Raw genomic sequence first — 12,764 nt, forward strand, 5'->3', positions numbered from 1 at the left:
CTTGTGATCATTGTACAAATCGGTGATGTCAGAAAGTACTGGCAATGAAAGCTCTCTGAGTGTTTGGATGGACAGCAGTGTCAGCACCGCCTCCTTATTTACTTCAATGCAGTGGGCTGTCACTGAGCTCAGCAGAGTATAAATTGTAGCAGGTTGTGCCCAGGTTATTGCATCAGCTCAGGGCGAGACTCGTTTGGTGAAGTATCGCAGTGAGTACCAAGGTGGCTGATTGTGTGTTGGTAATTCACCTGAAACTGGGCAGTAGTTCTGATTTTAAATGGATTTATATCAGTACCAAATAAAATTAAATTTCTCAATGATTATTATTTTTTTCAGGCTGGACACAGGATAACAATCTTCGTTCTCTCCGTGCTTGTGTTGTGTATTTACCTGTCAGCATCTGCCCGTGGAGGTATGTAATAGTGCTGAATTACACAGGCTATAGTGTGCAAACATCATTCAAAATATATTTTACTCCAGTGATACTGTGCCCCACTCAGGGCAGGAAGAGTCCATGGGCTAGACTTTCCACTAAGATCGCTGTTGCCTCCAAAATGGGTGATATTTCCAGCCTTAGTGATTTTTTTATTTTTTAGGATCGCCCATTTTAAAAACCGTTAGTTTCGGCTCTTTATTTTGGGCGATAGCCTGAGCGATGTGAAATGGGCCTTACGATGTTTTCAGTCGTGCAAGGCTGGCATCCATAGCAACGGTCGTTCTGCGCATGCGTCTTTTTTTAAGCAAAGAATTTTTTCTTTGGGAGGTCACTCGTCATCTGCTTGCTCAGAAAACAAAGGGAGGGAGAGAGGGTGTTTGTTGTGGAGAGAGTGAAGAGGTTTTGTGAAGGAGGGAAGGATTGCTGATTTTTGAAGGATTGCTGATTTTTCTAGTGCTATAGCTGTGAAGGAGTTAGTTATGAAGTGGAAAGATTGTTGTAAATCATTAGAAAGATAAAAATTATGGAGATGTCGCACGAGGACTCGGGAGAGAGTCTGCAGGAGGTTGCAGGGAGAAGGAGGGCAAAACCCTTCTCTGACGAAGGAAATGACACATTGGTCAATGAAGTCAAGATGCGGTGGGGCCAATTAACCCAGGGTGGGCGTGGGACACCTCCGCCCTGGATGTACCAGAAAATATGGGGTGAGATCGCCGATGTAGTGTCGTCAGTGTTCCATGATCGGCGTGAATCTGACCAGTGCCTGGTTGCTTCCGCAAGAGTAAGTATTAAATACATTTTAAATTGTAATCATCCACTGATGTAAATCTGCCAGATTATAATGAAGCTGGGTGATCTTGCATAGCTTCCCTGGTAAGATTTTGACTGGGGTCAGAACCTGCACCCTTTAAGTCTAATTTGGGCACCGTTTCCTTTTGGGTTACGTTGATGGATGGGGCATGACTGAGCAATGATGGTCCGGTCACCTTTACCCAGACTGTGTCAGTCTCTCCAGCTACTGTCACTCACACAGTGACCCAGCCTGGACTGGGGAAGAGCTGCCCTGGCTTTAAGCTTCCTTAAAGAAGATAATAGTCACTATCGGTTGCCGTAAATCAACCCACCACAAGGTTCGATCAGTGATCAAACGATCTGCCTTGCGTCTGCTGTTTATACACAACAACCTGTTTTCAAATGAAGAATAAAAAATTACAAGAGTCCCCAATTAACTTGTTTAATGAGTATATTGTATTTTGTACAATATCTCTTTGTTTAGTCACTTTGTGGTCGCCAGGTGTAGTTTTTAACTACTTCGCAGCTTTTTGCCACTTTGCTAATTATAGCAATTCAACTATTCTCAGGGTTTATATTTAATTCAAACCGAGAGACTCTTGTTCAGATTATAACAAATGCTTTTAATACAGATATATTGAGTAAAAACAACAGAGATTTATCAAGTAAATTACATTCTGTTACAAAAAGTAATAATTTACAAATGATAGTCACAGCCTGTTCTCGACAGTGTCCTCTCGAGGGACCATGGTGCCGTCTCTTTATTCTGAAGATTCTTTCTTCCTGTTGTCTTGATTCGCACTGCCTTCCTGGTAGAAGAGCTGTTACTTTATACCCTTTTCTTCCCATTCAAATGCTGTGAAAATTCACAGCCTTACAATAGATCATATTGTGTCTACTGCTTTTGACCTTCTATGTTATCTCTATCTCCCCTCCCCTCCCTGTGGCAGGAATCACTTCTCTGAGAACAATTATACAGACCATGTCACATAGAATTCTGAGCCTGGCTTTACAAAATTATGATAAGAAATGGTACATGCTGCATACCTTTATCTTATTGATTATAATAATTTTGGCCTTGATCATTCTAGTTCGAAATGAAGCTGTATCAGCAGTTACAAAAATGGTTAACATAATAATGGCTCAATTTAACATGATGCTTTGCTTCTCAGCCTTTGGCCATTTTAAAACCATTTTATGTTATACGGCCATTTTCTATCATTTATAAGTGAGTTTTACATACAATCAATGCATATAAAGGAAGTTACAAACATACAGGTTATTCATTAATTAAAGACTTTTAGAAATATAGAAACATAGAAAATAGGTTCAGGAGTCGGCCATTCGGCCCTTTGAGCCTGCACCACCATTCAATATGATCATGGCTAACCATGCAACTTCAGTACCCTATTCCTGCTTTCTCTCCATACCCCTTGATCCCTTTAGCTGTAATGGCCACATCTAACTCCCATTTGAATACATCTAACAAACTGGCCTCAACAACTTCCTGTGGTAGAGAATTCCACAGGTTCACAATTCTCTGAGTGAAGAAGTTTCTCTTCATCTTGGTCCTAAATGGCCTACCCCTTATCCTTAGACTGTGACCCCTGGTTGTGGACAACCCCAACATCGGGAACATTCTTCCTGAATCTAACCTGTCCAATCCCGTCAGAATTTGATATGTTTCTATGAGATCCCCTCTCATTTTTCTAATTTCCAATGAATATAAGCCTAGTCGATCCAATCTTTCTTTACATGTCATCCCGGGAATCAGTCTGGTGAACCTTCGCTGATCTCCCTCAATAGCGAGAATGTTCTTCCTCAGATCAGGAGACCAAAACTGTCCACAATATTCAAGGTGTGTGAAGTTTAAAATATGCTTCTTAATTCTAACTTCTAACACCTGTCAATAGGCGATATCTTACAGTCCCTATCTTGAGGTGGAGGAACTTCCGACTCCTCACAACCTCCTTATACTGATAAGCCCTTTTAATCTGGACCATTTTATGTGTCGGATCAGCTCACTACCTTCAGTACCCACTCTGGTGACCATCTGTCTGAATTTTCTCTTAAAGTCTTGAATATCTAAAGTTTTCATTTTTACTCTTGTCGAATAGACTTTGTGCAGTTATAACATTAAATCTTGTTTGTGTCAGGCGTATTAGGTGATAAATAGTAGGTGTACACTATTAAACATATTAACACTGAGTTGAACTATTACCAATAAATGTGAAATTATTCTAATCCAGGGAGGAATATCTATATTAATCCCTATATCCCACCAATGTGTTGTAACTCCTATCCCTGGGATCTCTTTAGCTACGGCTTCATCTCTTTGTTCCAATCTATAGTAATGACGTTGGGAGTTGCTTATTTGATTCATTAAGGCAATTAAAGTTTCAGGCAATTTCGGGTGATCATATCCAAATAGAGTAATGTTATCCTCTAGGTTAATGTCTAAACTATCCTCCACCTGCAATACTTGTTGTTCAGGTGTGGCCACTACAAGAAGAGTTCTTCCCCCAAAAATGGTCGTTTTGTAGGCATCAGACAGTAGGCACCTGGACTAATCGAGCATTTAGAGAATCCATAACGATAATGATCTTCTAGGGTGGTAAAACAGTATTTTCCCTCCCATACGTAAGCAGTCCTAGTTCTCACATCTGATGGTCCTGTCACTTCCATAGTAAAATTAGCGTCCTCGACCAGGGCTAACATCCCCAGCATTGAAACACTGACCACACTTGATCAGCTCCGCTGGACAAGCCACATTGTCCACATGCCAGACATGGGACTCCCAAAGCAAGCGCTCTACTCGGAACTCCTTCATGGCAAACGAGCCAAAGGTGGACAGAGCAAACGTTACAAGGACACCCTCAAAGCCTCCCTGATAAAGTGCAACATCTCCACCGACACCTGTGATTACCTGGCCAAAGACTGCCCTAAGTGGAGGAAGTACATCACCGAGTGCATGCAGAAAACAAGCAGCAGAAAGAACGTGCGGCAAACCTGTCCCACCCTCCCTTACCCTCAACGCCTGTCCATCCCACCTGTGGCAGGGACTGTGGCTGTTGTATTGGACTGTACAGCCACCTAAGGACTCATTCTAAGAGGGGAAGCAAGTCTTCCTCGATTCCGAGGGACTGCCCATGATGATGATGATAATTTAGACCTTCCTGCTTCCAATCAAAACCACATGTCTTTTTTGAGTGCTCATAAAAATCATAAGGACAAATGAGGGTGTTGTGTATCTGTAAAGCATGCACCCCCATGTTCTGCCACCAGGGAACGCATCACCTGAAGTCCCAAGGAAGTCCAAAGGGATCCCAGAATCCCTTGGGAGGGCTGTATCTAAACTGGCCCCTAAGGCCTTACTCTGGAATGTCTTAATAAAGACTGAGGTCATTGTTACTTTAACCTCCCTGTGTGCAGTCTCATCTGTGTTATGAACAAAATAACTGGCGACAAGTATACGAATCCAACAAAAAGATGCAGCAAACTGTGGGCATCCTGGAGAAGTTCTTGGAGGGTGAGGACTAGGAAGCCTATGTCGAATGGCTAGACCAGTACTTTGTAGCCAATGAGCAGGACAGAGAAGGAAGTGCTGCAAAAAGGAGAGTGGTCCTCCTCATGCTCTGTGGGGCACCGACCTACAGCTTCATGAAGAATCTTCTGGCTCCGGTGAAACCCACAGATAAGTCGTATGACGAGCTGTATACGCTGGTTCGGGAGCATCTTAACCCAAGGGAGAGCGTGCTGATGGCGAGGTATCCGTTCTACACATGCCAGCAATCTGAAGGTCAGGAAGTGGCGAGCTACGTCGCCGAGCTAAGGCGACTTGCAGGACAATATGAATTTGATGGCTACCTGGAGCAAATGCTCGGAGAATTTTTTTGTACTGGGCATTGTCCACAAGACCATCCTACGAAAACTTTTGACTGTAGAGACACCGACCCTCAGTAAGGCCATTGCAATAGCACAGGCGTTTATGTCCAGCATTGATAACACAAAACAAATCTCTCAGCACACAAGTGCTGGCAATGTTCATAAATTAACTGGAACTGTGTTTGCGAGCAGGAATGTACAGGGCAGAACCCGCGAGTCTGCAACTGCCAGCAGGCCTCAGGTGACCCAGATGACTGAGTCCACAACAAAGGATGAATGCAATGCAATTCACACCTTGTTGGCGTTGTGGAGGCTTCCATTCAGCCTATTCATGCCGCTTCAAAGGGTATGTTTCCAAGAGCTGTGGAACAATGGGGCACCTCCAATGAGCTTGCAGATGAGCTGCAAGCTCTGCAAAACCTACTAACCACAACGTGGCAGAGGAAGATCGGTCCATGGTGGATCAAAGCAATTTCGAGCCTCAGAGAGTGGAGGCAGATGCTGAAGTACACGGGGTGCACACATTTTTGACAAAATGTCCACCTATAATGCGAAATGTAAAATTGAATGGCTTACCCACATCCATGGAACTGGACACTGGCGCTAACCAATCCATCATGAGTAAAAAGATGTTTGAGAGACTGTGGTGCAGCAAGGCGCTCAGAGCAGCCTTGAGTCCCATCCTCATGAAACTAAGAACGTACACCAAAGAGCTCATCACTGTCCTGGGCAGCGCCATGGTCAAGGTCACCTATGAGGGCACGGTGCACGAACTGCCACTTTGGATTGTCCCGGGCGATGGCCCCATACTGCTTGGAAGAAGCTGGCTGGGCAAAATCCGCTGGAACTGGGATGACATCCGAGCGCTATCACATGTCGATGAGGCCTCATGTACCCAGGTTCTTATCAAATTTCCTTCTCTTTTTGAGCCAGGCATTGGAAACTTTTCAGGAGCGAAGGTGCGGATCCACTTCGTCCCAGAGGCACGACCCATTCACCACAAGGTGCGAGCGGTACCTCACATGATGATGGAGAGAGTGGAAATCGATCTGAACAGGCTGCAACATGAGGGCATCATGTCCCCAGTGGAATTCAGTGAGTGGGCCAGCCCGATTGTTCCAGTACTCAAAAGTGATGTCACGGTCAGGATTTGCGGCGATTATAAGTAACTATTAATCGTTTCTCGCTGCAGGACCAATACCCACTACCGAAGGCAGACGACTTATTTGCGACGCTGGCAAGAGGCAAGACATTCACAAAGCTCGACCTGACTTCGGCCTACATGACACAGGAACTGGAGGAGTCTTCGAAGGGCGTCACCTGCATCAACATGCACAAGGGACTGTTCATCTACAACAGATGCCCATTTGGAATTTGGTCGGCTGCAGCGATCTTCCAGAGAAACATGGAGAGCCTACCGAAGTCAGTGCCACGCATGGTGGTTTTTCAGGACGACATATTGGTCATGGGTCGGGACACCGTCAAGCACCTACAAAACTTGGAGGAGGTCCTCGAGCGACTAGATCGCGTAGGGCTGCGGCTGAAGAGGTCGAAATGTGTCTTCATGGCAACAGAAGTGGGGTTTTTGGGGAGAAAGCTCGTGGCGGATGGCATTCGGCCCACTGATGCCGAGACAGAGGCTATCAGGAACGTGCCCAGGCCACAGAACGTCACGGAGCTGCGGTCGTTCCTGGGACTCCTCAACTAATTTGGTAACTTCCTACCGGGGTTAAGCATGCTCTTCGAGCCACTCCATGTGCTATTACGTAAAGGTGAGAACTGGGTATGGGGAAAAAACCAAGTAATTGCTTTTGAGAAAGCCAGAAACATTTTATGCTCCAACAAGCTCATTGTATTGTATAACCCGTGTAAAAGACTTGTGCTAGCATGTGATGCGTCGTCGTACAGAGTCGGATTTGCATTATAACAAGCTAACATTGCGGTGAAGTTGCAACCTTTCGCCAATGCCTCTAGGAGCTTGTCTAAGGCCGAGAGGGCCTACAGCATGATTGAGAAAGAAGCATTAGCGCGTATGTTCGGGGTAAAGAAAATGCATCGGTACCTGCTTGGCCTCAAATTTGAGCTGAAAACCGATAACAAGCCCCTCATATCCCTGTTCCTTGAAAGCAAGGGGATAAATACTAATGCCTCAGTCCGCATACAAAGGTGGGCACTCACGCTATCAGTGTATAACTATACCATCCGCCACAGACCAGGCACCGAGAACTGTGCGGATGCTCTCAGTCGGCTACCATTGCCCACCACGGGGGTGGAAATGGCGCAGTCTGCAAACTTGTTGATGGTGGCGCAGCCCGCAGACTTGTTGATGGTCATGGAAGTGTTTGAAAATGATAAATCACCTGTCACGGATCGCCAGATTAGGACTTGGACCAGCCAAGATCCTCTGCTGTCCCTAGTAAAAATCTGTGTACTGCATGGGAGCTGGGCCAGCATCTCCGTTGAAATGCAAGAGCTAATCAAGCCATTCCAGCGGCGAAAGGACGAGCTGTCCATTCAGGCAGACTGCCTGTTGTGGGGTAACCACGTAGTGCTACCCAAAAAGGGCAGGGAGACGTTCATCTCGGATCTCCACAGCACACACCCGGGTACAGTAATGATGAAAGTGATAGCCAGATCCCATGTGTGGTGGCCCGGTATCGACTCTGACTTCGAGTCCTGTGTACGGCAATACAGTGTGTGTGCTCAGTTGAGCAACATGCCCAGAGAGGCACCACTAAGTTTGTGGTCCTGGCCCTCCAGACCATGGTCGAGGATCTTTGTCGACTATGTGGGCCCGTTTCTTGGCAAAATGTTCCTGGTGGTGGTGGATGCTTTTTCAAAATTGATTGAGTGTGAAATAATGTCGGGAAGCACCGCCACCGCCCTCATTGAAAGCCTGAGGGCCATGTTTGCCACCCACGGCCTGCCTGACATACTGGTCAGTGACAACGGGCCATGTTTCACCAATGCCGAATTTAAAGAATTCATGACCCGCAATGGGATCAAACATGTCACCTCGGCCCCGTTTAAACCAGCCTCCAATGGGCAGGCAGTGCGGGCAGTACAAACCATCAAACAGAGTCTTAAACGAGTCACAGAAGGCTCACTCCAAACCCGCCTGTCCCGAGTACTGCTCAGCTACCACACGAGACCCCACTCACTCACAGGGGTGCCCCGACTGAGCTACTCATGAAAACAACACTTAAAACCAGACTCTTGCTTGTTCACCCCAACCTGCATGATCAGGTGGAGAGCAGGCGGCAGCATCAAAATGTAAACGATGTTCGTGCCACTGTGTCACGGGAAATTGATCTGAATGACCCTGTGTGTGTGCTAAACAGTGGATATGGTCCCAAGTGGATTGCGGGCACGGTGATAGCTAAAGAAGGGAATAGGGTGTTTGTAGTCAACCTAGACAATGGACAAATTTGCAGAAAGCACCTGGACCAAACGAGGCTGCGGTTCACAGACTGCCCTGAACAACCCACAGCAGACACCACCTTTTTCAAGCCCACAACACACACCCAAAGGATCAACGACAGCACTCTGGACCAGGAAATTTAACTCATCACGCCCAACAGCCCAGCAAGGCCAGGCTCACCTAGCAACCCTGCAGGGCCAAGAACACGCCAGCCCAGCGAGGGCACAGCCAACACACCAGAACAGATATTTGTACTGAGGCGGTCCACCAGGGAAAGAAAGGCTCCCGACCGCCTCAACTTGTAAATAGTTTTCACTTTGACTTTGGGGGGGAATGATGTTGTGTATCTGTAAAGCATGCACTCGCATGTTCTGCCACCAGGGAGCACATCCCCTGAAGTCCCAACGGATCCCAGCATCCCTTGGGAGCACTGTATATAGACCGGCCTCTAAAGCTTGTTCCTGACTCTGGAGTGTCTTAACAAAGACTGAGGTCACTGTTACTTTAACCTCCCTGTGTGCAGTCTCATCTGTGTTGGTAACACAATTGAGGGTGTCCTCATTTATACTACATCCTTCAAGGTCTGGTGCAATCCATGTTAATTCTTCTAACTGAATTAACCATTGTGGGGCCATTAGGAATCGGCTAACGGTGTTTGTTTATGTTCTCTATTCTAAAGAGGTGGTTGGGTCTAATTTGGTCCATTAAACTAGGAATTTGTACTATTAATCCTAATGATTTTTGGTTCCCTACATTGTGGCATTCGTGCTTGACTGGATATGCTTTAATCAAACTTCTAATTTTACACAGTTGCGCATCCCTGATCCTGATCTGAGTCATGAATTTTTTACACGATTCAAACCTAATGCTACGGAATTCCCCTTGATCATTATAACATCCTTCTACAGCATCCTCAAATTTCACCACCTGTACACCTATCCCACTTCCCTCAGGTTTTGGGTAGGTATATTTTCCCTAAACCTTAAAGGTACGCATGAGAGCTTCATTTTCCGGTGGGTAGGTTTAATATGTGCCCAATGCATGAATACTACCCTTCATGTTTTTTCCACCATCTAGGCCAACACAATTGGATGTATACTTTACTTTCTGATGCTATCGGGCCTTGTTTTGTTTTTTTTGTCTCCTCACAAACTCCCACTCTTTTTCAGAAATCTCCATAACTTTGGGCCTTCCCTATCTCTTAACGGACATGTCATACATTCTCAGATTCCTTTTATTTCCCACTGATCGACACCTTCCGTATAGCACCACAACCTGCCGTATATTCTGTTGCTACATTATTATCCATAGGGTTCATTATAAATCTTTGTTTTTTATGTCCACCAAGAACCTATGGTTCTGTTCCAAAAAAATGGAGTTGAGTACATTTATCGTCTGAGACTGCTCTGCAGTCCTGCTCTTCATTCATTGTCTTTCCCACATTTCCGAGTATCAATAGAAGTGAACAGAGCCACATCATTCACCTGCAAGAAAATCAAACATAATATCTTTTAATTCTTAACAGTTTACATCTGATTGATTTGGAACCATTTCAGTTTTGGTTCTCCCTTTGGGCCATATGGAACATTCAATAGGTACACAGCGGGGTTTAATTTACCAATTATTTGATGTGGACCCGTCCAGTTTATATCAAAAGAATGTTTCTTTGGGGCAAAATTCTGTACCATCACTTTGTCCCCGACATCATATTCGAATGGTCTTACCCTTTTGTTAAAGTTGTGTTTCATTTAGTTTTGTGACTTTCCAATGCTCTGGGCAACCAGTCTGTTTACTGTGTCCACGTGGTCTATCAATGTCTGCAACCATTACTGGCTACAAGGCTGTAATTTGAGTGGTGTGTTATTCCCCAGGGTTATGTGTTCTGGTATCGGCATTTGCCTCCCAGTCCTAGCCTCATATGGACTTACCTTTATCGTCACATGACGGGTAGAGTGTATTGCCATTAAACATAAAGGCATCATGTTAGCCCATTGAGCAGGGTGTTCTGTACATCATTTACCTAACATTGTTCTCAATGTCCAATTACCCCTTTCTACAATTCCTGATGATTGTGGATGATGTGCAATATGCAACTTGTGCCTTATTTGGAGCATGTCCTGCAGAATTGTAAAACCTGCTCCGGTAAAATGTGGACCCTGATCGCTATCGACCTGTATTGCTATTCCCCACCTACAGAACACCTCACTCAAAAGGATTCGCGTGGCCATATGTGCCTTATTATCCTTCGTTGGAAAGGCTTCGATCCTTTTTCTGAACTGATCAATTACTACCAGAGCGTGTTCATAATTACCCTGGGATTTGTTAAAAGGTCCAATAAAATCAATTTGTAGGTGTGTCCATGGACCTTCAGGAGGGGGTTGGGATCTGAGTAGAGCTCGATTAGAGCAGGCAGAAGGGTTTGTCTGTAAACATGGTAAGTATCTATTAACATATTCTGTGACATTATTTTCCAACCCAGACCACCAACAGACTTGATTTAATTTTTGTATTGTGGTCGGGGCGGAATAATGTCCTGCAGTAGGGTGGGAATGAAACAAACTTAACATATCTTTAAGTTGCGGAGGAACACATCCCACAAGGTAATCCAGTTTATTTTTAAACATAAGCAGGGAATCAGCCATCTGATGGTAACTTTGGAGCTCAGTGGAGTCTGCCCATGAGGTGGGTTGTGGTAGCGGACAGCCTTGGTTATGCCATTCCATGACTTGTGCATCGGGGTCGTACTCGGACTGGAGTTGATGCAAGTCGATGGCTTGTGTTTTAGTGGCAGCCGCTACTGCAGGTATCTGAGGAGTTTCAAAAACCCAGCCTGGTACGTCTAATCCGGTTATTGTGGATTCTTTCGCCAACTGATCAGCTGCATTATTGCCCTAGGTATGGGGTGAGGAATCTCTCTGGTGGGCACACACTTTACCGATGTGACAAGGGGCGAGTCGTTTCTGGAACACTTCCCAAAGTTTACGGAGGAGATCAGAATATAATATAATTTTACCATCTGACGAATAGTACAAAGTTTCTTGGTATAGGGGCAAGACCATAACTGCATTGCATACATCGCTGCTGTCTGACCAAATGTTTGTTGCTTCAGATGCTGTATAGTGGGCGGTGAGAATAACGGCTCTCAATTCTGCTTGCTGAGCCGAGTGGGTGTTCACTCTATGGTGCGGCCGGTGGGGGGGGCCGGTTATATATGTTTGTTGTAAAAATTTTCAGATTTGTGTTTAACTATTAAATATTTTTATTTAACTTTACAATTGTCCTGAAGCGTCTTCTAATAATGTAAGGCAAGAGTTTTGCAGCTGCGTAACTACCACGGGGCTTTTCCAGTCTTGTGGAGGGGGTGGGGTGGGGGCATGGGTTCATTGCCAGACTGATTGTCCTACCCGAGGTCCTCGTCATCCTCCTCCTCATCCTCCTCTTCCGCCTCCCCTCTCTCCTCTCCTGAGATGGACCGGCGGTCCCATCTGGCAATTGTTGTCCTCTCCTCATAGCTTGGTAATGCAACATGCAGCACACCGCAATAAACTCAGTGACCTGCTCGGGGTGGTATTGTAGGTTGCCTCCCGAGTGGCCCAGGCATCTGAAGTGCTGTTTAAACACTCCAATTGTCTTTTTGACGATACTGCGTGTGGCTATATGGCTTTTATTGTAACGCTTCACAGATTCCGTCTGGGGCTTAAGCAGCGGGGTCAGCTATCAAGGTCATATCCTTTATCCCCAGTGGCCCCGACCTGCGCGAGACCATCAGCGGCAGGTCAGGGCCATAAAAGGAGCAACAAGCGGCGGCCATGGGCAGTGTAGCAGCATACCCAAGGTACAGCGCGAGCTGGTGCAGGAGGGCGACGGCAGTGAAGAGGGATATCATCAAGGTCCAGGTCGCTGATTGGAACATGGGCAGGTACAGCAGGAGCGGCGAGGTCGGGGCGAAGGAATGACGAGAGATTGTAGATGGAAGGGATCGGGGCCCAGGAGAGGCATGATTTCAGGGCCAGAAGAGGCGAGGGCCCAGGGGCAGCACTGCGATATGTGTGCGCACTAGGTCCGTGCAGCAGAGCTGGTCTCCAGTCGCCTTGGTTAATCCTTGCCACTGGACCAAGACCTAGCTCTGTCAAGCCCATGTGGTGGCTGGTGTGCAACGGCCACCACACGTTAAAAAAAATCCACGCACAGGCATCTTCCACCTTTCAATATGTAGTTGAGGACTGGAAT

The 12,764-nt window shown here is 46.0% G+C and overlaps 1 protein-coding gene across 1 annotated transcript in view; it reads left to right on the forward strand.

The window, feature by feature from the left end:
- The first annotated feature begins 396 nt into the window (after nucleotides 1-396).
- Nucleotides 397-12,764, forward strand: part of LOC139262247 (intelectin-2-like) — a 63,109-nt gene continuing 50,741 nt past the window's right edge. Inside the window, exon 1 of the mRNA XM_070877391.1 lies at nucleotides 397-412. The gene's annotated coding sequence lies outside the window, so the exon portion shown is untranslated. The remainder of the gene's footprint in view (nucleotides 413-12,764) is intronic.

Source organism: Pristiophorus japonicus, chromosome 4 (genome assembly GCF_044704955.1).
Source record: "Pristiophorus japonicus isolate sPriJap1 chromosome 4, sPriJap1.hap1, whole genome shotgun sequence".
Taxonomy (NCBI): Eukaryota; Metazoa; Chordata; class Chondrichthyes; family Pristiophoridae; genus Pristiophorus; species Pristiophorus japonicus.